The 27452-nt window shown below is 43.6% G+C and overlaps 1 pseudogene; it reads left to right on the top strand.

Moving 5' to 3' along the window:
• The window catches only part of LOC138986057 (myocardin-related transcription factor A-like), a 60252-nt pseudogene that overhangs the window by 24562 nt on the left and 8238 nt on the right, over nt 1-27452 (top strand).

A 27452-nucleotide genomic window follows, 5' to 3' on the forward strand; every position in this document is an offset into this window, starting at 1 on the left:
ACATGACCACTGGAAAAACCATAGCCCTGACTAGATGGACCTTTGTTGGCAAAGTAATGTCTCTGCTTTTCAATATGCTATCTATGTTGATCATAACTTTCTTTCCAAGGAGTAAGCATCTTTTAATTTCATGGCTGCACTCACCATCTGCAGTGATTTGGAGCCCCAAAAAATAAAGTCTGACACTGTTTCCACTGTTTCCCCATCTATTTCCCATGAAGTGATGGGACCAGATGCCATGATCTTCGTTTTCTGAATGTTGAGCTTTAAGTCAACTTTTTCATTCTCTTCTTTCACTTTCATCAAGAGGGTCTTTAGTTCCTCTTCACTTTCTGCCATAAAGGTGGTGTCATCTGCATATCTGAGGTTATTGATATTTCTCCCAGCAATCTTGATTCCAGCTTGTGCTTCTTCCAGCCCAGCGTTTCTCATGATGTACTCTGCATAGAAGTTAAATAAGCAGGGTGACAATATACAGCCTTGACGTACTCCTTTTCCTATTTGGAACCAGTCTGTTTTTCCATGTCCAGTTCTAAATGTTGCTTCCTGACATGCATATAGGTTTCTCAAGAGGCAGGTCAGATGGTCTGATATTCCCATCTCTTTCAGAATTTTCCACAATTTATTGTGATCCACACAGTCAAAGGCTTTTGCATAGTCAATAAAGCAGAAATAGATGTTTTTCTGGAACTCTCTTGCTTTTTCCATGATCCAGCGGATGTTGGCAATTTGATCTCTGGTTCCTCTGCCTTTTCTAAAACCATCTGGAAGTTCACGGTTCACGTATTGCTGAAGCTTGGCTTGGAGAATTTTGAGCATTACTTTACTAGCGTGTGATATGAGTGCAATTGTGTGGTAGTTTGAGTATTCTTTGGCATTGCCTTTCTTTGGGATTGGAATAAAAACTGACCTTTCCAGTCTTTCTTTATAGTCCAACTCTCACATCCATACATGACTACTGGAAAAACCATAGCTTTGAAAGTGGAGAAAACCACTAGACCATTCAGGTATGACCTAAATCAAATCCCTTATGAATATACAGTGGAAGTGAGAAATAGATTTAAGGGACTAGATCTGATAGACAAAGTGCCTGATGAACTATGGATGGAGGTTCGTGACATTGTACAGGAGACAGGAATCAAGACCATTCCCTCATGCAAAGATGAGCACAATAAAGGACAGAAACAGTATGGACCTAGCAGAAGCAGAAGATATTGAGAAGAGGTGGCAAGAATATGCAGAAGAACTATATAAAAAAGATCTTAATGACCTGGATAACCACAATGGTGTGATCACACGCCTAGAGCTGGACATCTTGGAGTGCGAAGTCAAATCAGCCTTAGGAAGCATTACTACAAACAAAGCTAGTGGTGGAGGTGATGGAATTCCAGCTGAGCTATTTCAAATTCTAAAAGATGATGCTGTTAAAGTGCTGCCCACAAATGTCAGCAAATTTGTAAAACTCAGCAGTGGCCACAGGACAGGAAAAGGTCAGTTTTCATTCCAATCTAAAAGAAGAGCAATGCCAAAGAATGTTCAAACTATTGTACAAGTGCACTCATTTCACATGCTAGCAAAGTGATGTTTAAAATTCTGCAAGCTAGGCTTCAATAGTATGTGAACCAAGAACTCTGAGGTGTTCAATCTGGATTTAGAAAAGGCAAAGGAACCAGAGATCAAATTGCCAACATCCGTTGGATCATTGAAAAAGCAAGTAAATTCCAGAAAAACATCAACTTCTGCTTCACTGACTACACTACAGCTTTTGACTGTGTGGATCACAACAAACTGTGGAAAATTCTTCAAGAGATGGAAATACCAGACCACCTTACCTGCCTCCTGAGAAGCCTGCATGCAGGTCAAGAACCAACAGTTAGAACTGGACATGGAACAACAGACTGGTTCAAAATTGGGAAAGGAGTACATCAAGGCTGTATATTGTCACTCTGCTTATTTAACTTATATGCAGAGTACATCATGTGAAATGCCAGGCTGCATGGAGCACAAGCTGGAATCAAGATTGCCAGGACAAGTATCAATAACCTCAGATATGCAGATGACACCACCCTTATGGCAGAAAGCGAAGAAGAACTAAAGAGCCTCCTGATGAAAGTGAAAGAGGAAAGTGAAATGCTGGCTTAAAACTCAACATTCAAAAAGCTAAGAACATGGCATCTGGTCCCGTCAATTCATGGGAAATAGATGGGGAAACAGTGGAATCAGTGTCAGACTTTATTTTCTTGGGCTCCAAAATCACTGCAGATGGTGACTGCAACCACAAAATTAAAAGACGCTTGCTCCTTGGAAGAAAAGCTATGATCCACCTAGACAGCATATTCAAAAACAGAGACATTACTTTGCCAACAAAGGTCCATCTAGTCAAAGCTATGGTTTTTCCAGTAGTCATATATGGGTGTGATAGTTGGACTATAAAGAAAGCTGAGTGCCGAAGAAATGATGCTTTTGAACTGTGGTGTTGGAGAAGACTCTTGAAAGTCCCTTGGACTGCAAGGAGATCCAACCAGTCCATCCTAAAGAAAATCAACCCTGAATATTCACTGGAAGGACTGATACTGAAGCCGAAATCCAATACTTTGGCCACGTGATGCAAAGAGCCAACTCATTAGAAAAGACCCTGATGCTGTGAAAGATTGAAGACAGGAGGAGAAGGGGACGACAGAGGATGAGATGATTGGATGGCATCACCAACTCAATGGTCATGAGTTTGAGCAAACTCTGGAAGATGTTGAAGGACAGGGAGGCCTGGCGTGCTGTGGTCCAAAGAGTCGGACACAACTGAGCAACTGAACAACAAATTACTTAGCCTTACAGTTTCTGCCTTTTCAGTAGTATCATTAAGAATTCATCTCACAAAATTAAGGAGAGTTTAAAAGTCCATTGTGATTTTTTTCCTGGTAGGTCTGACTCCACTGCAAGAAAACACTAAGGACTGTTTCTTTGAGCCTGGGGTCCCAGAGAAAGCTTTGCCTTCACTGAGAGATGAACCCACTTCCTCCTTTCTGATGGCTGATTTGTAAATTATCAGGCTCCCCTCTTACCCAGCCTGATAAGAAGCTTTTAGACTTAAGGTCCAAACTCAATCACAGCAACCACTTGAACATTGGAAGTTAGCAAACTTTCCTGCCCATTTTTCTATAGCTCGTTTTTCTATTTTATTAACCTCGTTTCTGTCTCTTTTTACATCATTGCAAACTCTTTAGGAAAGAAGTGAAGTATAAATGAATACAACCATAAAATGAGCATAACATGTAAAAATTACAGTCTACATTCAAAGAACAACATTCTTCACATCTATACAAGAATATCAAAATTAAAAGTGAACTTATTTAGAAGTGAACAGCATGATATCAGCAAAATTTAGACAAGTAAGTAATTCGTTTATTAGATGGTTCATCAACTGTCTCAATCCATTTTGCTTTATTAATCTCTCGGGGAAAATTGAGACCTTCTGAACACTTAGAGTGCTCAATTAAATTAAACATTTTGTAAAAATACATGTAACTAATTTTTAGGTGAATGTCTAACTTCAAAGTGGAAACAAGATTCTTAAGAACTAGAGGCTCTGTGTTACTGAGAGGGGTGTTGGCTGCTGTAACAAACTCAAAATGTGTAAAGACGCAAACACATTTGAAGGTTTCCTGTTTTCGTTTTTTTCATGTAGAAGCCTGAGATTTTTTTCTAATTAACAGGCCAATCTTCTCCAGGTGGTGCTTTAGGGACCTGGGTTCCTTTCATCACTGGGTTCCCCTAGGGCAGGGGTCCCCAACCTGCAGGATCTCGTGCCCGATAATCTGAAGCAGAGCTAATGTAATAGTAATAGAAACAAAGTGTGCAGTGAATGTAACGCGCCTGACTCATCCCAAGTCCTTCCCCCACGCCACCGGTCTGCGGCAAAACTGTCTTTCACGAAACTGGTCCCTGGTGCCAAAGAGGTTGGGGACCAATGGTCTGGGCACTCAGCTAGCAGAAAGGAGAATGCTGACTTGAAACTAACACATCACTGCTGCTCACCTTCTGCTGGTGAAGACTAGGGAGGTGGCCACAACCAGACGAAGCAAGGCCTGGGGGTCAGGGAGCTGGGAGTAACACGTGTATTTCATGACCAAATGGCCACTTTCTGGTAAGGACTCCATTCAGTGGGAAGGGGGCATGTAAACCGAGGCGGACGCTGGCCCTTCCTGTTAAATGTTCAGGTTTCGCCCTTCTGTTTTCTGTCTCCAAACTCTTCAACCTCTAGGCAAAGGCAAACTCTCAAACACCCACTGGAACTTGGCAGCATACGCTGGTCTATGTCAGTCTCCGTTGCCAGCAGAGAAGAGCTGGTGGTAAGAGGCAGCTGAACGGAACCAGGAAATCACACCAAAGGCACAGCACCAGCCCTGAGATCACAGACATCTTCCTTCTGCGCTGTTTATTCCATGGGAAAGACAAACTGGACAGTCCAGGGACAGGCTCAGCCTTTTCATCAGTGAAGCTTCTCTGTTTAATGTGTTACAGATACGACACTTCTGAAAGGCTTTTCTCATTAAGAAATTTACACATCAGAGGATTACCTTGGTTAAGACATATATCCTGATACTTGTTCAGGAAATATATTTTTACCAAATAATTTAACCCAAATATTTATCGTGAGGATTCCAGGTATAGCTCAGCCAATATATAGATATGAGACTTTCAGACAACCCACTTCTCCTTTATGGAACTCAGAATCTTCATTAAAAAAAAAAAATCAAGAGATTGGACCAGACAGTTGCTAATGTCCATCTAATATCCAACTGAAAAACTCTGCAATCTGCATGGTATATAAAGTTAACTCAACTTTCAACTTGAACACACAATATATTCTGGCATCAATAGTGAGCAAGTTATTAATAAATGGTAGTCAAGTTATTAATAAATAATTGATTGGATTTTGAATAAGCAAAGGTTTGTTAAATCCAGATATTGTCAGATGGTCCAAAAGAATGCATGCACCCCAGTGCTCACTGCAGTGCTGTTTGTAACAGCCAAGACATGGAAGCAACCTAAATGTCCGTCAACAGAAGAGTGGGTGAGTATGTGGCACATAGACACAAGGGAGCCTTCAGTTCAGTTCAGTTCAGTCGCTCAGTCGTGTCTGACTCTGTGCGACCCCATAGATGGCAGCCCACCAGGCCCTGCCGTCCCTGGGATTCTCCAGGCAAGAATACTGGAGTGGGTTGCCATTTCCTTCTCCAATGCATGGAAGTGAAAAGTGAAAGTGAAGTCGCTCAGTTGTGTCCGACTCCCAGCGACCCCGTGGACTGCAGCCTACCAGGCTCCTCCATCCATGGGATTTTCCAGGCAAGAGTACTAGCGTACTCAGCCATTAAAAAGAATGAAATAATGCCATTTGCAGCAACAGGGATGAACCTAGAGACTGTGGTATTGACTGAAATGAGTCAGACAAAGAGAAATATATCATACGACATCTAAGAACAAGTGATAGAAATAAACGTTTTTACAAAACAGAAACTAGACCCACAGACTGAGAGACCTTACGGTTACTCGGGGACAAGCAGGCAGGTGGGGACAGTTAGGGAGTTTGAGATTGACATGTACACACTGCTATGTTTAAAATGGACAACCAATTAGGACCTACTGTATGGCATAGGGAAGTCTGTTCGATATTATATAAAAACCTAATTAGGAAAAGACTTTTAAAAAGAACAGATACATGTATATGTATAACTGAATCACTCTGTTGTACAACTGAAACTAACAATGTTGTTAGTCAACTGTATTCCAATATAAAATAAAAAGTTAAAAAATTTTAAAAATATACACACGCAAATATTGGCTGCATGGGGACTGTTTCCATGTATCAGATAGTGTTTAATCGAATGCCTAATCAACTAGCCTAGAATAAGAGCTCCGATAGGCCTTTCCCTCTTCACAACATGACATTGCATTGAACTGAATCTCAGGGAACCTCGCACACAGCTTCTGAACCTGGAAAGAGAGTGCACGAAAGTTAATCAATCAGAGTGTGTTAGAAAAGTAAATACTAGTCCACACCCACTGAGTTTTTAGAATGTCATTTGGCAAACAGCTAAATGACTAGTTTGGTGAGCTAAATCATAACCTAATTACCCAACCGCGTAACCACCTTCCTTAAACAGTGCCCCAGGCCAGGGCGCAGCTGAGGACAGAGTGGGCCATCCTCACCTGCTCTCCCCCAGAATCACAAGGGGGTCCGTGCTGGGAACTGCCCCGGACACATCTGCAGTGTCCTCCAGAGCCTCGTGGAGATCAGTGTGCGCTCTGCCTCCCCTACAAACCACATCAGAAAGAAGCAGCCAACTCCCAACTCTCAATTTAAGAAGTAAATAGCAAGAGCTTCCGGTTTTGGTTAATCTGATTTCCAAATCCTCACTCCAGAACTCCGGTGAAGTTCTAGAAACTGCAGTAGACAGCGTAAAAGGGAAAGGGGTCAGTCCTACAGGGACTGAGCGAGGGGGCTGTTTGTAAAAAGCTTCACAGATAAGGTGACATTTGAGATGGCCCTTCAAAGAAGGAGGGATAAGGAGGTGGACAGGAGGGAAAAGCTTCCTAAAAGCAGGGGCTAGAGAGATAGACCAGGACCGCATCCTAGAGGACCTGGGACAGGAGGCTAAAGAATCTGAAACTCATCCTGTGGATGATGGAAAGTCCCCGGTGGATTTTACGCATCAGGGTAACAAGATAAAGCTGCATTTTGCTAAGACTGCTATCCTGACAACAGTGTGGAGGAGAAATTGTCGGCCAAGATGGAAACAAAAGGGCCGTCAAGAGACAATTGTGGAAATTATTACAAGGTCGGTTTACTGTCTTCACTAGGACAAAGTTCCTGGGCAGAAAACCAACCCCTACCCCGCTCCAAGCCTTAGGCAGAGTCACAAGCTACAGGAAATTTCATAGAGACAAATACTCCTCATCTGTACATAGATGCTCCCAGGCAGTTGGTAACCTTAGCTCAAGTTGTGTTTATGAAACGTGTGGAGCAGATGATTGTGCCTTCCTCTGTATTGATTACTTTCAATTACACTGGGCTAGTGTAATTCAAAAGACTGGGCTAGTCTTTTGCCAGGTGTGCCCTCCGATTTAGATCGGTGCCTCTTCATCTGCGAGGAAGGACCAGGTACTGTGTTTCCGTTTTCCAGCTTGTCACGGGCTGACACTTTCGTCAAACACAATAATAAATTACTGGAAAACTGAAATGAAAAAGTGAAGAATACAAAAATGCAAGCCCTTTTTCTGATTTTACGGAACAAACGTAAAATAACTCCGTCAAATTGCTACCAGAATTTCTGAAAGCTTACTCTCAATTTCTGCTGTGTACCTGTGAGCGTCTGCAGATTGGCCCAAGTCCACAGACCACGCTGCGTTGCACTGATCCTGATGAGCGGAGCAAGAGGCATGAAGCACAGGAAAGCCGACAACCTCCGAGGGCATCCCAGACTCCTCCCCTGCTTTAGACCCTCTGAAGAGACGGAGAGATGCCGGTACTAAAACCAGAAGTGGCCAGACACGAGGTCCAGAGCCCTATGTTAGGGTTAGCAGCACTTTGATTAGATTTGGGTTGACAGGGGTGTTTCCCTCCTATATAACTTTGCTTTCAGCAACCACTGAGACCAATATTTAAACATGTTAGCACTGATGAGCAATGCCAGAAAGAATATAATCAAACAAAGTGACTCAATTAATAATTTATACACTAACAACTATGTGAAAATACAAGGCATGAGGAATTAAATTAGGAAAAAGATGTAACCCAAATTAGAATACATCTCAATTGAATTAGATTCCCCAGCAGTGCTATAAGTTTAGTTAAAGCCCAAGCTCTGCAATGACCTTACACTAATGGTAGGTAGGCTTGGAGAGTATGTGGTATATTTGAAGCACTTTATAAATACTTATGTGGATGCTTCGCTAAAGCTTCAGTGATTGTGACTCTCTTTCCAGACTTCTTTATACAGTGCATATAACTATTTATTGAACATTGGTTGGCTTCAGAGGCATTATGTCTTTAAATACTCCCTGATGACCCTATAAGATACATATTATATTCTCCCATTGTAAAGATAAGAAAACTGAGGTTCAGAGAGGGTAAGTACCTTAAGAAAAGTACACAATTGTTACGAGGAGGGGCCAAGTTGAAACCTGCATCTCTGATACCACAGAATGTCATTCTAACCAACGTGCTGTACTGTGCATGTGTGTGGTGTTTAGTCATGTACAACTCTTGCAACCCCATGGACCATACTGCACGCCAGGTTCCCCCATCCATGGAATTTTCCAGGCAAGAATAGTGGCGTGGGTAAGCTATTCCCTTCTCCAGGCAGTCTTCTCCACCCAGGGATCAAACTTGGGTCTCCTGCTTTGCAGGCAGATTCTTTCCTGTCTGAGAAGCCAGAGAAGCCCATGCTCTATTGTACTCTGCCTGAATTAACGGCTTCAGTGGAGCTCTGACCCAGAGGCTACAGACAGCCTGGTTGGAGTTGCCTTTTCAAAAGTTTTAAATGAGAGATACACTACTCCTTGACCCTCCCTCAATGGTAAAAACCCTAGCAAAGTGCCACCACCTGGGGAAGCCTGATCTCTGCACCTGCCTGTCTTTTTTAACTTTTTATTTTAATAACTTTAAACTTACAGAAAAGCTGCAAAACTCATAGAGTTTTTATATGCCCTTTTATATGCCCTTTAACTAGACGCCCCCAATGTTATATCTTACACAATCACATTACCATTAATGAACCCAGAAAACTGACGTCGTTACAATACTATTAGGCTACAGACCTTATTTAAATTTTGTCAAATTAACAAAACACCATGTTAATTAATGCTGTGTTTCTCACTGCATTTTTTTCTCCCTCCTTCATCTTCTCCAACCTGTGACAGTTCCTCCATCTTTGTCTTCATATTCTTGACACTTTTGGAGCACATGGGTCAGTTATGTTGTAGAATGGCCCTCAGTTTGGGTTTCCTGGTCGTTTTTGTCACGATGCCCTTACAGTGGTGGACTTAGGAGCGGAACACCACGCAGACGCCAGGCCTTGCCGGTTACTGCGTCAAGGGATGCACGCTGGCATTGTGTCTTACTGTTAGTGATAGTAACCATGAGTGAGGCACCGTCCACCCGATTTCTCTACTGGAAAGTTCCTGTATTTTCACTTTGTAGTTAATAAGCATTTATTTGGAGAAGATATCTTAAGATCATCCTGCCAGCCTTGTTCACTTTGACGTATCAGCTTGTTAATTTTAGCCTATTCTTTTCAATAGGAATGGATTTTAACAGGTAATTAACATGGTTTGAGATATTTACTACAGATATTTACTGCATTGAATTTGAACAATCCTGTCTATGTTTTAAAGACTATATATATACATACACGTGTATCTTTTCTGCACATATATATACTTAGATCTGTCGAGTGAGCAAGTTTTCTTTTTTTAGTTGAAGTACAGCTAACATAATATTATGTTAGTTTCAGGTGTATAACACAGAGACTTGATATCTTTAAAGCTCATCTCTACATGAAGTTATAAAGTGCTGGCTGTATTCATAGTGCTCTGCGTTACATCCTTCTAGCTCAGCTTACACCTACTAGTCTGCACCTCTTGACCCACTTCCTCTGTGGTGCTCCTCCTCCCCTGCTGCCCATTGGTAGCCGCTAGTTTGTTCTCTGTATCTGAGTCTGCTTCTGTTCCACTATATTCCTTCATTTGCTTTTCAGATTCTATATATAAATGGAAACATGGTGTCTTTCTCCATCTGACTTATCTCACTAAGCATGATACCCTCCAGGTCCATTCACGTTGTTGCAAGTGGCAAAGTGTCATTCTTTTTTATTACATGGACTGTTGAGAAGATGATTGGGTAGACAAGCAGAGAAGAAACCTGCTCATCACTGAGAAGGGAGAACAGCCTTTAGGGGGGCTGCTGGCTGAGCAGCAGAGAGACAAAATGCAGACAGTCAACAGAGAAGCAGACCCCAGAGAACCCTGGAAGGAGACCGTGGACTGTCCTCAGCCCTGTCGTTCAATATTCCCTTGGTAATTTAACCCCCACTCATTCTCGAGTTTTAGCAAGACGCACGACCTTCCATCTTGAAACCACACTTCCTAGCTAGGTGGCCCCGTGACTAAGTTGCCAACAGTGGCATGTAAACAGAAGTCCTGAGGGCTTCACCAGAAGGACGTTTTCCCTCTACTATCTGCCTTCTCCAGTCATGGCCCTAGAAGAGGACTTCTTGTCCATTTTGTATCGGGGACCAGTTTGGCATGCTAGTGAACCCCCTGAAACCTTAACATGACGATGCCTTGAATACATCAACGTGCAAAGAGTTATAAAGGAAATTATACTGAAATCATAAGAACTATGAAGGAAACCAATCAAAATGAAATATAAATAAAATATCTATGAATAAATACATAACACCTTACTCTAGGTATTTATAGACCTTAGGGTTTTAAAGTGAGGCATATAAATGGTAGTTAGAGATGACTGTACCAACTGTAATATTATTTGATAATATCTGTGCCTTCTATGGAAGAAGGCAATGGCACCCCACTCCAGTACTCTTGCCTGGAAAATCCCATGGACGGCGGAGCCTGGTAGGCTGCAGTCCATGGGATCGCTAAGAGTCGGACACGACTGAGCAACTTCACTTTCACTTTTCACTTTCATGCATTGGAGAAGGCAATGGCACCCCACTCCAGTGTTCTTGCCTGGAGAATCCCAGGGACGGGGCAGCCTGGTGGGCTGCTGTCTATGGGGTCGCACAGAGTCGGACATGACTGAAGCGACTTAGCAGCAGTGCCTTCTATTGGTGACAAAGTCACTAGTCTTGCAAATATCACTACGGGTTGTTGCCTATAATTAAAGAAAACACTACTTTCTGTTAGACGTTTTCTAACTCATGTTCATAGACATCCTAAACTCCACTCATAGACCCCAGATTAGAGGATACTGGAGCAAGAAGACAGAAGGAATGTGACCCTGGAAGACTCATGGAACAGAGCCATTACTTGCAATGGACTCTTTCTGCATTGATGTCTTGACTGTTGCTTAAAAAGAAAGAAATTTCTATATTACTTGAAGCACTTTGCCATTCTTTTTTCTGCATATGATTCTCAGTTATGATAGCTCAATTGTACTCCAACTGAGTAGTTCTCAAACCTTTAGCCTTCAGACCCGTTTACAATTGAAAAAATTGTTGAGTACCTCAAAAAACTTGTATATAGGTTATATGTATCAATATTTACCCCAGAAATTAAAACTGAAAAATTTTTATTTTTTCATTCTTTGAACAATAACAAACCCATTACAGGTTAACATCAATAGCATTTTTATGAAAGATAGCTGTATTTTCCACACAAAAATTAGTGAGAAGAATAGGCATTGTTTTACATTTATGAAAATTTCTTTAGTGTCTGGTCTAATAGAAGACAGCTGGATTCTCTTATTTGATTCTACATTCAGTGTTTTGCTTTTTTGTTTTGCTTGAAGTAAGAAGGAAAATTCTGGTAATGAAGAAAATTCAGCTTCACACAGATATGTAATTGGAAGAGGGAGGGGGCTTTAAATAGTGATATTAGATAATTGTGGGTATTTCTTTTTTATATTATATTAGAACTCAACAAGTGGTAGTTTCCTAGAAGTTAGTTGTAGTATAAAATCTGAAACCATATAAATGAGCTTTCATACTCTGTCACTTCAAAACCATTGGTCTGTCTTGCACTTTGAATGACTCTTACCCACACACAATTTTGTATCATGAATTGATTATTCTGAAAACATTGGTTCATTGGGTTATGCAGATGTTCCAAGTGTTGACAGAGCATTAGACAATATGCAAAAATAACACTGGTTAAATTCACCATACAGTTCATCAAAAAAAGTTCTGAGTACTAGGACAGTTTACGGTGAAGCTTGGCTATCAGTCATTCTTAAAGTAAAAAAAAATGGTTTTCTATGGAAAAGAGGCTAATTTGGAATTCCCTGGTGGTCTAGTGGTTAGGACTCTGCACTTTCACTGCTAAAGTCTCTGGTTCAATCCACGGTCAGAAAACAAAGATCTCACAAGCTGCACAGCCACACACAAAAAAAAGAGGTTAATTCATCTCACAGCTCAAATGATACAATGAGCACTCTGTCCTGAGACAACGTTCACAGTTCAGGATGGGAAAAAGTACTTTACATACACTTCTCATTTTGTGTTCAGTAGCTCAGTCATTTCCAACTCTTTGTGACCCCGTGGACTGTAACTCACCAGACTCCTTTGTCCGTGGAATTCTCCAGGCAAGAATGCTGGAGCAGGTCGCAATTTCCTCTTCCGTGGGATCTTCCCGAGCCAGGGATCGCACCCACGTCTCTTGCATGTCCTGCATTGGCAGGTGGGTTCCCTAACACTGGGCCACATGGGAAGCCCAAGAGCATGAAAAATATATGCTCTCAATAGTTGAAATTTAATTAGCTTAATTTTGTTGTATTGATTAATTTGATAAAATTCCTACTTTTATTCAAGTAAAATCTCCTCACAATGTTGTGATAGTTTCTGCTGTACGATGAAGTGAATCAGCAATAAGTACACTTACGTGCCCTCCCTCGGGAGCCTCCCTCCCACTGCATGCCATCCCACCCCTCTAGGTCACCACAGAGCACTGAGCTGACTGCCCTGTGCTATACAGCAGCTTCCAGTGTGGGACGAATGGGGAGAGTAAACTTTCTATTAATATTTCTTTATCAAGGACATTCGTCACTGAAACTGTTAAAAGTGTGTACTGTGAGGGCCTGGCAGTGATGAATACAATCGTTACTATGTAGAATTTGAGCATCACAGTCTTGGCGCTGAGGCACCAGCAATTTTACCATCAATACAAAAGGCAATACAGTGAAAAGGACAAATAAAACCTCAGTGTTATTGTGAAAACAGTTTGATCTGTGCAGTGCATGAAATAGTCTGAGGGACCAGGCTTTGAGAACTGTTGCTGTAACTATTATAATACAACTTTCAGGACCTAAAGTAGGTGATAACTTGGATGGAGACCACTCAGGGAAAAGGGACACAAGGTGACAAGAGATGAATCAGTGTGAAGTTCAGTGCGCTACACCATGACCATGGCCAAGACAATCACTTAGGAAGTATTGTAACAGAGCAGGGCCCTGTGGGGCCTGCTGGGACAGAACCCCCACACCCATGGAATTCCACCTGCCTCTAGTCTGTAAAAAAAATTAGCCAAAGAATAAACTTAATCTAAGAAACAGGAGGAAATGCAGAAGCAAAGGAAAGCAGTAAAACAAGACAATATAATGATTTTAGCCTTTAAACAAAGTCAAAGACTTTTAGTTCTTCCTCAAGAGCTATAGATAACATTCTGAGCCATATTCTTTGAGCTGGTTTGCAGATACTGAAACCCCCACCAGATGGAAAAAGTTAACATGATGACCAGACTGTAGCCAAGACATCAACTGCTCCATCTTACGCAATTCTGAGAACTGGTCTCAAGGAATTGGGAACAAACCAACCCTGGAAATGAAGACTAATGGCAGTCAACACAATCAAAATGATGCTGAGCAGACTACTGCATGACAAATTTCAAAATGAATGTTGGAGCGGACTGTGTGGTTCTGCATGTGACCCCTATTCCACCCCTGCCTGTGCACCCCTGAATGAAGTCGCTTGGTCATGTCTAGCTCTTTGCGATCCCATGGACTGTAGCCCACCAGACTCCTCCATCCATGGGATTCTTCAGGCAAGAGTACTGGAGTGGGTTGCCATTTCCTTCTCCAGGGGATCTTCCTGATCCAGGGATCTAACCTGGGTCTCTGGCATTGTAGGTAGACGCTTTACCATCTGAGCCACCAGGGAAGTGCACCCCTGAAAGTCCCCTTTAAAATCTCTTGTCCCCTGATCATCAGTGGGGACTTGGTTCTTTGGGACATGAGTCCACCTTCTCCCCAAGATTGTCGGCTTCCTCAATAAAGATATCTTTCCTTCCACCCAACCACTGTCTGTCAGTATTGGACTCTGCAGGGATGCATAGTCAAACCCAAGGTCTGTAACAGGACGGACCTTGGTTCCACAGGCTGCCCCCGGGCAAGCAGGAACCTGGGTTTCATTAACCTCCCTGACCACTCCCATCATGGCTATGCCCAGTCCATAAGGTGTCTCCAGTTCTAGGTATTGAGTGATAGTTGCTCAGTTGTGTCTGACTCTTGTGACCCCAAGGACTGTGTAGCCTGCCAGACTCCTCTGTCCATGGGATTCTCCAGGCAAGAATACTGGAGTGGGTTACCATTTCCTTATCCAGGGGATCTTCCCCACCTAAGGATCTAACACAGGTCTCCTGCACTGCAGGCAGATTCTCTACCATCTGAACCACCAGGGAAGCCCTCTAGGTACTGCAATCTGGTCATTTCTCTTGTTCTGTCCATGTCTTCCTGCACACCAGTTCTTTTCCAAACCGCCTGTTTTCTGAAACAGCTCCCGTCTCCACATCTGTCCAGGTGTTTCGCAGTGGGACAAGGAAGGCTACACATGACCCAGTGTTCAGGCTGCAGCTAATCAGTGCAGAGGTGGAGCCCAGACTCAAGCTGTGCCCGTGACCCTTTGCTGAAAATTCTGACTCTGGGGGTGCAAATTGGTCAGTCTTTTTCCAGATGGCCAAAACTACAAGATAAAAACCAATGGTCCTCAAACTAGGTATGCATTAGAACCACCTGGAGGACTTGTTAAAATAGACTGCTGGGCCTCATCCCAGAGCTTCTGGTTCTGTTGATCTGGGGTGGGCCCTGGTATTTTACATTTATAATGATTTCACAAGTGAAGCTAATGCTGTTAGTCGTGGGGGCTGCATTTGGAGACGGAAGTAAAGTTCCAGAACTATCAGGGATCAAGGTTGTGGCCCCCATTTCACAACTAGAGAGGCTGAAAAAATCCATCTGGAGAGATGGGGAAAAAGAGATTGATAGATAGACAAAGGAAGAGAGAGAGAAGTGGGCATATAGATAGAAATAGAGGCAGACAGCCTGAAATAAAAAGGCAAGTTACACAGATACTATCCAGGTAGTTTTCAAGAGCTATTTGCATTGGTTGCTTAGTCTCAGCCACATGCCTATCTTTGGGTTCCACAAAAACCCTCTGCATCCTTGTAATATAATAAAATGTGAGTTAAAATTGGGTTTCTACCCCATTAATCTCAATATCTTCTTAACAGGTATACCCTCCCAGAACCATTGCCTGAAATTCTATTTGGAGCCATAAACAAAGGCCATGGAAACAGAACAGATGTCATTACGCTTCTCACAGACGCCAGGACCTCAGCCAAGATCTGCATCAAAGCTGCTAGTTGGTGAAGAAGACCCCAGACACCCACAGGGTTCTCAGCTACAGCTCGGGCGAGGGCGTCATGGACAAAAATGCAGACTCGGGTTGAAAGCACTTTGGTTTCAACCTGACTCTGCTCTTTCCCAGCTGCATAATCATGAATCTGTTACTTAAACGCCCCAAGCCTCAGTCTTCTTATCCATAGGGTTTGGATGACAGTAAGACCTGCCTCAGAACATTCCTATGAAAATAAAACAGGATCCATAGAATAAGCTTAGCACAGGTTCTGGCACAGGGTGAGCTCTCAAAAATGTTGATTTTGGTTATTATCACTTATTGTTTTTCATCTCTTCTGACTGAAAGCCTGGATTTGAAGACTCAAGTTCACGGACCCTGGACTTTAATCCTCTGGGTTTGGCTTTTGTTCTGGACCTCTCCAGGCTATGTTCTCCCATACACAGCTCCTCACCCTAGTTCCGGCTCTAACTGATGTAGCTGGTGGTGCGACCAGGAGATAATTTAAGCCTCCAAATCATCATGGTTGTTAACTCCATCAGAGATTGAGAGTCCTCAAAGCGTGCTAGCCCCAACCATTTATGCAAGAATTCCAAGACAAAACAAAGCCTGGGAATGTATTTCTGCAGGCTGGTAATAAGAGTCAGCTCATATGCTGGGCTGGAGGAAGCACAAGCTGGAATCAAGATTGCCGGGAGAAATATCAATAACCTCAGATATGCAGATGACACCACCCTTATGGCAGAAAGTGAAGAGGAACTAAAGAGCCTCTTGATGAAATTGAAAGAGGAGAGTGAAAACGTTGGCTTAAAGTTCAACATTCAGAAAGATCATGGCATCCAGTCCCATCACTTGATGGCAAATAGATGAGGAAACAGTGGAAACAGTGTCAGACTTTATTTTTCTGGGCTCCAAAATCACTGCAGATGGTGACTGCAGCCATGAAATTAAAAGACGCTTACTCCTTGGAAGGAAAGTTATGACCAACCTAGACAACATATTAAAAAGCAGAGACATTGTCAACAAAGGTCCGTCTAGTCAAGGCTGTGGTTTTTCCAGTGGTCATGTATGGATGTGAGAGTTGGACTGTGAAGAAAGCTGAGTGCTGAAGAATTGATGCTTTTGAACTGTGGTGTTGGAGAAGACTCTTGAGAGTCCCTTGGACTGCAAGGAGATCCAACCAGTCCATCCTAAAGGAGATCAGTCCTGGGTGTTCATTGGAAGGAATGATGCTCAAGCTGAAACTCCAATACTTTGGCCACCTGATGCGAAGAGCTGACTCATTTGAAAAGACCCTGATGCTGGGAGGGATTGGGGGCACGAGGAGAAGGAGACGACAGAGGATGAGCTGGTTAGGTGGCATCACTTACTCAATGGACATGGGTTTGGGTGTACTCTGGGAGTTGGTGATGGACAGGGAGGCCTGGCATGCTGCAGTTCGTGGGGTCACAAAGAGTCGGGCATGACTGAGCGACTGAACTGAAGGAAGCAAGCTGGGGGGAGAGTTCTGATCCTGCGTTCAGGTGTTACTGTGGCTTCCCAGGAAGTGGCACGGATTCTGGCATGAGGATCTGATTTGGGGTCAGTTAAGAATCTGATCAGGGGGCATATCATTTCTGTCAGCTAGAATAGCAACATCGCGTGGCACTCCACCATACTGAAAATCAGTCTCTGTCTTCAGTTTCTCCTAGTTTCAGCCTGTTAGACCCATGTCCTGAAATCCAGGAGAGCCACCTACTATAGAGCCAGCTCCTATAGCAAGCCGGCACTGATACGCTAAGAACGGGCAACAGAAAAATGGTTAAGCCAGGTTCTGTCCCCTTGGGATGTTTCCATCCACGACCTTCATCTCTGCCATCCTCAGAAACGCTCTCTCATCCCTCATGTGCTTCAACTGCCCCCTTCCTCCTCCTCCAGCTCACCTGGCTTCCCCTACCAGACTCAGTGTTCTCTGGGCTGCTCGCCCTGACTGAAATGCGACCCTCCTCCAGGTCCAGGGTCTCCTTGACAACTTTCTCAAATTGAGGCCATGGATTCTCCCATAATCACAGCATCTTGCGGCCTCTTCCAAAACTCCCTCCTCTGAGGCTTTCCCGTCCAGCCGTCTCATTCACGCCCATGTTTGAGTTGCTACCTATCTACTGGTGACTACTAAATCTTTATTTCCATCCTATCTTTCCCTCTGCTCACCAGACTGGTATATCTAATGGCCTTTGGAAATGTCTAAAGTAGTCCAGCTCAGTTCAGTTCAGTTGCTCAGTCGTGTCCGACTCTTTGTGACCCCATGAACCTCAGCACGCCAGGCCTCCCTGTCCATCACCAACTCTGAGAGTCCACCCAAACCCATATCCATTGAGTCAGTGATGCTACCCAACCATCTCATCCTCTGTTGTCCCCTTCTCCTTCTGCCCTCAATCTTTCCCAGCATCAGGGTCTTTTCAAATGAGTCAGCTCTTCGTATCAGGTGGCCAAAGGACTGGAGTTTCAGCTTCAATATCAGTCCTTCTTCCAATGAACACCCAGGACTGATCTCCTTTAGGGTGGACTGGTTGGATCTCCTTGCAGTCCAAGGGACTCTCAAGAGTCTTCTCCAACACCACAGTTCAATAGCATCAATTCTTCGGCACTCAGCCTTCTTCACAGTCCAACTCTCACATCCATACATTCAGTAGTCCAGCAGGCACCTTCAAATGAAATGCTCCAAATGGAAGCCCCTATTCTTACTGTGGCAAACTGACTTTTTCCTGCCTTTGTTCTCTACTTCAACACATGGCCACGTAGCAAAGAGCTGAGGACTCCTGCCAGCATCAAAAGGCAAATTGTCAGCCACACGAGGGTGCCATCTTGGAAGTGGACTCTTTAACCTCAGTCAAGACTGCAAATGGCAAGTCTCCTGAGATCGTGGGCAGCCTAGGACGTTCCCAGCAAAGGTGCTCAGAAAGGGAATGTAAGACAGGAACATAATTAGAGATTTTTCTACTGAGTCTCTTCAACAGACCACATTTTAGAAGTATCTCATATCCCTTGCTGCCGGTGGTTGGAACACAACGGATCACACAGGGCACTAGGCACGGCAGATAAAGTGTGACCTTTGGCCCATCTTGCTCCACGTCCTCAAAGTAAAGCGGTTGCACATGAATTTCAGGGGCTCACCTTACTCTCCAGGCAGCACCTGCCCCCTAGGACGAAAGGACATCATGCTTCAGCTGAAGTTGCAACAGAGGAGCTGGAGAAAGCAGCTAGTGGACTAGGGCGTCCTATCACCTCTGAAGAGGCCAGCGGCATTCCACGAGCAGATAGAAAGCTCAAAAGGAGCCAGAACTGAAACCCTCTGAAGCACGGGATTCAGAGCCAGCGCTATCGTCCTGAACTTGTCAGGATGCACATTTTAGAAGGAGCGTTTGCAGAGCCATCCCTTCAGCCTACTCAGATGAAATTGAAAAGAGCTCACCTAGCTGATGATCTGAATGAAAAGACTGTTGGTGCTACGGAGCTAGTAGAGAAAAGCTTCCTTCCTCTGAAATGTTAAGAAAGCAATTAGAGCCATTAGGAAGGAGGACTATCTCCAAACTCAGGGCAGTTTCTCACTCGACAAGGACAGCAGTGATGCTTTGTCTTAGGATCAGCCAGCCAGCCAGAGGCACAGGGGTCGGCCTCATCCCCACGGGAGGCAAAAGTTAGTGAACTGCCCTCTCCTGTGACTACAGACACTGTAGCCCAGGTACCACCTTTCTTGTTTTGACAGAGGAAGTGCCTTGTTTTCTATATATCAAGGTAATACGTTTTCACCAGAAGAGAAGTTGGAAAGTGCAGAAAAATATAGATTTTTACATGTAATCCAACCACTGTTAACATTTTCAATAGATGCTTACACTTTATTTCTGTTCTACATACACATTTTTATTTTACAAACAGCTTTGCAACTTGCTTTAAAATTTTTTCATGTAACTTTTTTGAGATTATAGTATATGAGATGTAGATCACATATAAAACCCACTCTTTTTTCTTTTTAACCATTATAATCATTTTAAGCGTACAGTTTAGTAGTGTTACATATATTCACATTGCTGTGCAACAGGTCTCCAGAACTTTTTCATCTTGCAAAAGTGAAACTAAGCCCATTAAACAATAACTCCCAATCCCTCAGGCCTGGCAACCGCCATTCTCGTTGTCTCTATGAATTTGATGGCTGTAAATACCTCATATAAATGGAATCATACAATGTTTGCCTTTTTTGTGCCTGGCTTATATCACATAGCATAATATCCTCAGGGTTCATCCATGTTGTAACATATGACAGGATCTTTCAGTTTTAGGGCTGGATACTATTCCATTGTATGAATGTTCCACACTTTGTTTATCCATTCATCAGTGGACATCGGGTTTCTTCCATTTCTTGGTTATTGTGACTAGTGATGCTATCTATGTACATGAGTATAGAGCAAGTCTCTTTAAGACCCTGCTTTTAGTATTTTGGGGCATATACCCGGAAGCGGGACTGTTGGATCATGTATCTATGTACATGAGTATATAGCAAGTCTCTTCAAGACCCTGCTTTTAGTATTTTGGGGCATATACCTGGAAGCGGGACTGTTGGATCATGTATCTATGTACATGAGTATATAGCAAGTCTCTTTAAGACCCTGCTTTTAGTATTTTGGGGCATATACCTGGAAGTGGGACTGTTGGATCATGTGGTAGTTCTTTTTTAATATTCAGAGGACCTCCATACTGTTCTCCATAATTGTTGCATCATTTCACACTCCCACCAACAGTGCGAAAGCTTCCAATTTCTTCACATCCTTGTCAACACTTGTTAATTTCAATTCTTCTGATAATGGTTAGTCCAGTGGTGTGAAGTGATATCTCACTGTTTTGTTTGCTTTATTGACGTATAATTAATTTACAGTGGTGTTAGTTTCAAGTGTACAACAAAGTGATTCAGTTATACATTATATATGACACATGTAAGAACATATGCTTATCCTTTTTCAGATTCTTTTCCATTATATATAGGTTCTTCCCCTGTGACTCAGAGATAAAGATCCACCTGCAGCACAGGAGATGCAGGTTCAATCCCTGGGTTGTGAAGATCCCTTAGTAGGAAATGGCAACATGCTACAGTATTCTTGCTAAATCCCACAGTCCATCACGCCGCATCAAACACCTCCCTGCCAGGACTCTCACTTACCCTTTCCTCTTTGTCTCCAGACTTGGATACTTCTCTGCCCATAAAGCTGTAGTACACACATCAGGGTCCCATCCGCCCTCCTCAGCATCCACCTCCAGCCCCCAAAGTCTGCTTGAAGGACACCACACCCCTACTCTGATAACTGCATCTGGCTGTGGGGCAGGCTCTGCCAGAGAGACAGGGCAGTCAGAGGGCTCAGGCGCTAGTGCCCTGAAAGCAGTCCTCAGCTCATGGTGGGGGGAGACTCAGGAAACACCGTGCTCTGCACCCACAGTTGCTGCTTACCATTGACCAGAAATTCCTCTGCTTGTAATGGCCACAACTGCCTCTTATCAGGGCTTCCCTGGTGGCTCAACTGGTAAAGAACCCGCCTGCAATGTGGGAGACCTGGGTTCAATTCCTGGGTTGGGAAGATCTGCTGGAGAAGGGATAGGCTACCCGCTCCAGTATTCTTGGGCTTCCCTTGTGGCTCAGCTGATAAAGAATCTGCCTGCAATGCAGGAGACCCCGGTTCGATCCCTGGGTTGGGAAGATCCCATGCAGAAGGGAAAGGCTACCCGCTCCAGTATCCTGGCCTGGAGAAGTCCATGGACTGTATAGCCCATGGGGTCACAAAGAGTCGGACACACTGAGCGACTTTAACTTTCACTTGCAGTGTTCAGCCCAAGGAATGTCCTCACTCACGGTCAGTGCAATTCTCTTCCTGCTTGACAGAGAAAGTGGGAAAAAAATACAGTAGGAACTACATTCAGTTCAGTTCAGTTCATTTCAGTTGCTCAGCTGTGTCCGACTCTTTGCGACCCCATGAATCACAGCACACCAGGCCTCCCTGTCCATCACCAACTCCCGGAGTTCACTCAAACTCACATCCATCAAGTTGGTGATGCCACCCAGCCATCTCATCCTCTGTCGTCCCCTTTTCCTCCTGACCCCAATCCCTCCCAGCATCAGAGTCTTTTCCAATGAGTCAACTCTTCGCATGAGGTGGCCAAAGTACTGGAGTTTCAGCTTAAGCATGAGTCCTTCCAAAGAAATCCAAGGGCTGATCTCCTTCAGAATGAACTGGTTGGATCTCCTTGCAGTCCAAGGGACTCTCAAGAGTCTTCTCCAACACCACAGTTCAAAAGCATCAATTCTTCGGCACTCAGCTTTTCTTCACAGTCCAACTCTCACATCCATACATGACCACTGAAAAACCATAGCCTTGACTAAACAGACCTTTGTTGGCAAAGTAATGTCTCTGCTTTTCAATATGCTATCTAGGTTGGAACTACATTAAACTACATTAAATTCCTTTTCCTACTCTTCTTCTCTGAAGGGATAAAAAAGCACCTTCCTTCCCTCTTTTTCTCACTCATTTCTAGGAAACTTTTCCCTTCTATTCAAGGTGAGTCTCTCACCTGGATTCTGGATCCCATTTTCTCCGCCTTCATCACTAAAGATGTCAAATCACCTCTGAACTGACACACGTGATGAACACGTCCCAGTCTTACTTCCCTACAGCATCTGAAGTGGTTGATCACGCTTTTAGAATGATTTCTTCCTTGGTTTCTATGACAATTCCTTCTTTTAATTTTCCTTCTGCATCTCTGGATACCCCCACTTGGTGATCCAATAATCTGACACCTCTTAAATTTCTCTCCAAACCACCCACTTCCATCCCTACCACCACATTGCTAGAGCAGAATAGGTCCATCTCAGGTCAAGATCACTGACAGATTCTTCTAGCTGCCTCTTCACCCCAGCTTACCCTCCAGCCCGAATCAATCAGTGACTCACCAGTTGGGTTTAATGGATGGCAAGGCTGGTGGCAGAGGTAGGGGGTACTGGAGCTGGTTCCCTCCCCCACTCTGCTGAACCTGCGAGATGTGAGAGATTTTCCTTTGGGGACCTGTTGCTTCTGTCTTGGAGCAATCTCATCTGCCACTGTCCTACTTGAATCAGTTCAGTTCAGTTCAGTTCAGTCACTCAGTCGTGTCTGATTCTTTGCGACCCCATGAATCGCAGCACACCAGGCCTCCCTGTCCATCACCAACTCCCAGAGTTCACTCAGACTCACGTCCATCGAGTCAGTGATGCCATCCAGCCATCTCATCCTCTGGCGTCCCCTTCTCCTCCTGCCCCCAATCCCTCCCAGCATCAGAGTCATTTCCAATGAGTCAGCTCTTAACATGAGGTGGCCAAAGTACTGGAGTTTCAGCTCTAGCATCATTCCTTCCAAAGAAATCCAAGGGCTGATCTCCTTCAGAATGAACTGGTTGGATCTCCTTGCAGTCCAAGGGACTCTCAAGAGTCTTCTCCAACACCACAGTTCAAAAGCATCAATTCTTCGGCACTCAGCCTTCTTCACAGTCCAACTCTCACATCCATACATGACCACAGGAAAAACCATAGCCTTGACTAGACGGGCCTTTGTTGTACCAGGGCTTTTTAGACAACCCCATCTGACTTTGTAACCCAGCCACAGCTCTGGAGTACCCCGTAAGTTGAAACATCTTTTGTCCTGATACCTCACATATCTCTAAATCCTGCACACCAGCTGCAGCCTTCTGATATTACCACCCCAGGGTGGATGTTGATTGGTAACCATTGTGAATTGTTGAATGAATTGTGAATTGTGAATATTGCATTCACAATTGGGATACTCATGTCTTTTAAGTCTGAAAAAGGAATCACATGCTTCACACAAAAGTGAATGTAATAATAAAGATTGTCTTTTCCCTGTAATTTTGGCCTTCAAGAGTCTCAGAATCAAATTTGTATTTCAACTTACTAACTCTCCAAAGCCCCTGTCTGCAGTATCTGCAAAATATGGTTCTTATTATCCATTTGTCTGCATCTTAACATCTTATTTGGGTATTCCCCTGATGTATGAGTTCTCTGTTGCTGCTTACCAAATTACCATTAGTTTGGTGACTTGAAACAACATGCATTTATTATCTCTGTTTCTGTGGGTCAGGAGTCAGGCAGAGCTTGGCTGTTTCTTCTGTTTAGGGTCTCACAAAACTGCAACGTAGGTGATAGCTGGACTGCATTCCTTTTGGGAACTCAAGATCAAATATATTTATATATATACATATATGTATATGTATCAGTTCAGTTCAGTCGCTCAGTCTTGTCCGACTCTTTGCAACCCCATGGACTGCAGGACGCCAGGCCTCCCTGTCCATCACCATCTCCCAGAGCCCACCCAAACCCATGTCCATTGAGTCAGTGATGCCACCCAACCATCTCATCCTCTGTTGTCCCCTTTTCCTCTTTCCCAGCATCAGGGTCTTTTCCAATGAGTCAGCTCTTCGTATCAGGTGGCCAAAGTATTGGAGTCTCAGCTTCAGCATCAGTTCTTCCAATGAACACACATATACATATACATGTACAGGCTGTGCTGGGTCTCCGCTGTTGCGCAGGCTCTTGTTAGTTGCGGGGAGTGGAGGCTACTCTCCAGTTAACGGTGCTCAGGCTTCTCACTGCGGTGGCTTTTCTTACTGTGGAGCGCGGGCTCTCGGGCACGTGGGCTCAGGAGTTAGCTCCCAGCTCTAGTGCACAGGCTCAATAGTTGCAGCGCACAGGTTTAGTTGTTCCACAACATGTGGGATCTTCCCAGACCAGGGATCAAACCCATGTCTCCTGCATTGGCAGGCAGATCCTTTACCACTGAGCCACCAGGGAGGCCCTGCACGGACAGCCTTACATCACGTCACACAGTCAGGGAAATGGCCCTGCTGTCGCTTTTGCCGTCGAATCTAACAATCAGGGGAGTGACTCTCTCATTGTATCCACAGATCCTTCTCAAGATCAAAGGGAGAGGATTAGAAGTGATATGTGTACCAAAGGGCAGGAATCTTCGGGACCATCTTAGAATTCTGCTAACCACACCTAATCTTATATTTTTATTTATTATGTTAAACAATTTTGTATAGCTGTATATATTTTTTGAACTCTATCTCAAATATTTTCAAGACCAAGAAAAGAGACCATCTCACACTCTATGGTAGATTGATTATAAAAAGGGCCCACCTCAATTATTCCCTCCTTGGATCCCTGCCTTATATGATGTGCCTTTGCAGCTCATTCCAGAGAGTCTCTGATGGGCCTATGTCTCCCTTTGGCAATAGACGGCAGCTGAAAAATAATGTGAGGGTGTTGGGCCTGATCTTGAAGGGAGATTGATGCTCTTGCCCTCTCCCTCTTGGAACCACACCACCATGTTAACAAGCCCAGGGCTGCCTGCTACAGAACAGTGTAACCACCCATCGTGGCCAGTCCTGGATGCCTGGGGGTCAGTTGACCACAGACCCAAGAGGGTGCCTACCCAAAACCATCCGAGCCTGCTCCAGATCAGCAGAAGCTCCCTGTCAATCTATACATTTACAAGAAATAATAAACTATTATTGCTTTAAGGTACTGCAATTTGTGATTGCTTGTTATACAGGAATAGCTAATGGATGAGGCTTCCCTGGTGGTCCAGTGGTTAAGAGTCTGCCTTGCAATGGGGCAGGGCGGTGGGTTGGGGGGCACACCAGTTCGATCCCTGGGCCAAGAAGATCCCACATCCCCCGGAGCAGCTAAGCCGGAGCGCCACAACCACTGAGTCTGTGCTCTAGGGCCTGGGAGCCCCAAGTACTGAGCCCATGAGCCTAGAGCCGGCGCTTCACAGCAAGAGAAGCCTCCGCAGGGAGAAGGCCACACGCCACAACCGGAGAGGAGCCCCGCTCGCCGCAGCTCGAGAAAGCCCATGCACAGCAAGGAAGACCCAGCACAGCCAAATAAAAAATGTAATAAACAAATATTTTTAAAATAGCTCATTGATGCATGTGGGGAAATGCAGCCGAGGACTTGATTTTATAGCGGAAGTGAAGTATCCAAAAAGGCACAATTCGTTCACAGCGCTCTCGAACCTCTGTGCTTCGTGTACTCAATCCCTGCCGCGGAAGACGGGGTATTTCAACCTGTGCGCCTTCATCTTCATTCGTAAGACTGATGTGTGACCTGGAGTCCTTTCTCCAATGATTACAGCAATAAAGAAATAGAACAATCAAATAGCAAGAAAGAAAAAAAGCGTTCTGCCATGCTATTCTGGACACCGCTGCCCTAATAGAGCCATGAGCAGTTTCTACTTTTCTTGCAGTTTTTCAGTTCAGAATTACTTTAAAATAAATCCCAGTGAAAGCAGTAATCAATTATGTCAAGAGGAAAACAAAGTTTGATCTGAGAATACTGAAAATACATTTTAGAAATAAATTACTGTGTCATGTCCTATGGCAATATTGCATCAAATTGCGTAAAGATAAATTGTACAGTCAACTTCTGGGTATCTGTGTGTAGATTATCCTTTTTGCAAACTAAAAGGGCAAACATTTAGGTTTTTAATCCCTCTTGTTTTCGGTGACCACCTTTCTAACTACTATTAGTCTTGTTTGCTAGGGGGATAGAAATTGAGTGTGATATAGTAATAATTCAGTTATATCATGAAAAAATAAGGCATTCAATGTAAGTAAATTTCCAAGATGGCCTAAAAGTTATCCTTGCTTTAAAAAAAAAAAAGCAACCCTATAACCATTCTGACATAAATTCTTGTAAAATGTGTTTTACTTTCTCCTTCCATTGGAAACAGAAAGTATTCTACTTCCTTAAATAAACCTTTATTGTACAAGGTACTTTAGTAGACGTTGAAAGGATGCAAAGGTCAATCAAAACAGTATTCTAGCCTCTAGTGGTTTACAACTGAAGGAGGAAGGTGAGTAGTAAGACAGGGACACAGATGAGTCCGGAGGTAAGGTCGCAAGAAAGGTAAAGAAGTCTCGTACGTGAATTCAAGGAAAATCTCGAATCCATTTGGTGACATGAGGGAAGGCCATGTGAATTTGGTCCTTGACGACAAGAGAGTGAAGTAAGAGAGGCACTTGCCCCACATGTAAAATTTAAGTGCGTATCAAAAAACTCAGTAATCAGTGGGGGAAGGATGGACTGTGAAGTTGGGGTTAGCAAATGCAAACTATTATCTATAGAATGAATAGACACAAGATCCTACTGTATAGCACAGCAAACTAAATTCAATATCCTATGAGAAATCATAATGAAAAAGAATATACTTATATGTGTAACTGAATCACTTTGCTGAACAGCATTTTTTTTTGTACAGCAGAAATTAATACAACATTGCAAATCAGCTATACTTCAATTAAAGAGAAAATATAATTCTGTTTTAATGAAAAAACCCTCAGTAATCAACATTTGAAATATTTTAATGTATAATTTTTAAAGGTCAAAAACCAATGCAAAAATACCTGTGACGAGTTTTAAATAAAAACTACTCAAAGTTTTAAATAAAAACTAGGCCAACAACAGTACCATGTCAGAGTCTTATTGGAGTCTGAGGCAAAACAAAACACCCATAAAAAACTGTTTGATGTGGGGACTAGAAAGCCCACTAACTAGGAAGTTATGCTAGTTTCTAAAATTATAGTCTATTGTAAAAAATGATGGTCTGCTGCAAGGAATGATCGTTTTTATAATCATTTACACCTCTGCACAATTTGGAATGCCATCCCCTGAGTGAGGAAATTGCATGTGTGTTAATTACATGATGCCGAAAGTCTCAGCCTCTGCATTGGTGTCAAATCGCATCTCGGAGGCAGAGTTTTGGGTAAAGTAGAAAGAGATAGCTTCACTGGGTTGTCAGGCAAAGGGGGACACAGTGGGCTCCTGCCCTCAAAAATAATGTGTCCCAATCGGGAAGGGTTTGATGAGGAGTTTCATAGCAATCGTTCAAGGGCGGGATTGCTGACAAGACTAAGGTGTGTGCAGGGTCTCAGGTGATGGTCTCCTAATCTTGATGAGCTTCTCTGGTCCTTTAATCTTGCTTCAGGTGGTTTCTTGGTTGCTCCTCCCTTGAT

Source organism: Bos mutus, chromosome 1, assembly GCF_027580195.1.
Source record: "Bos mutus isolate GX-2022 chromosome 1, NWIPB_WYAK_1.1, whole genome shotgun sequence".
Classification (NCBI taxonomy): domain Eukaryota; kingdom Metazoa; phylum Chordata; class Mammalia; order Artiodactyla; family Bovidae; genus Bos; species Bos mutus.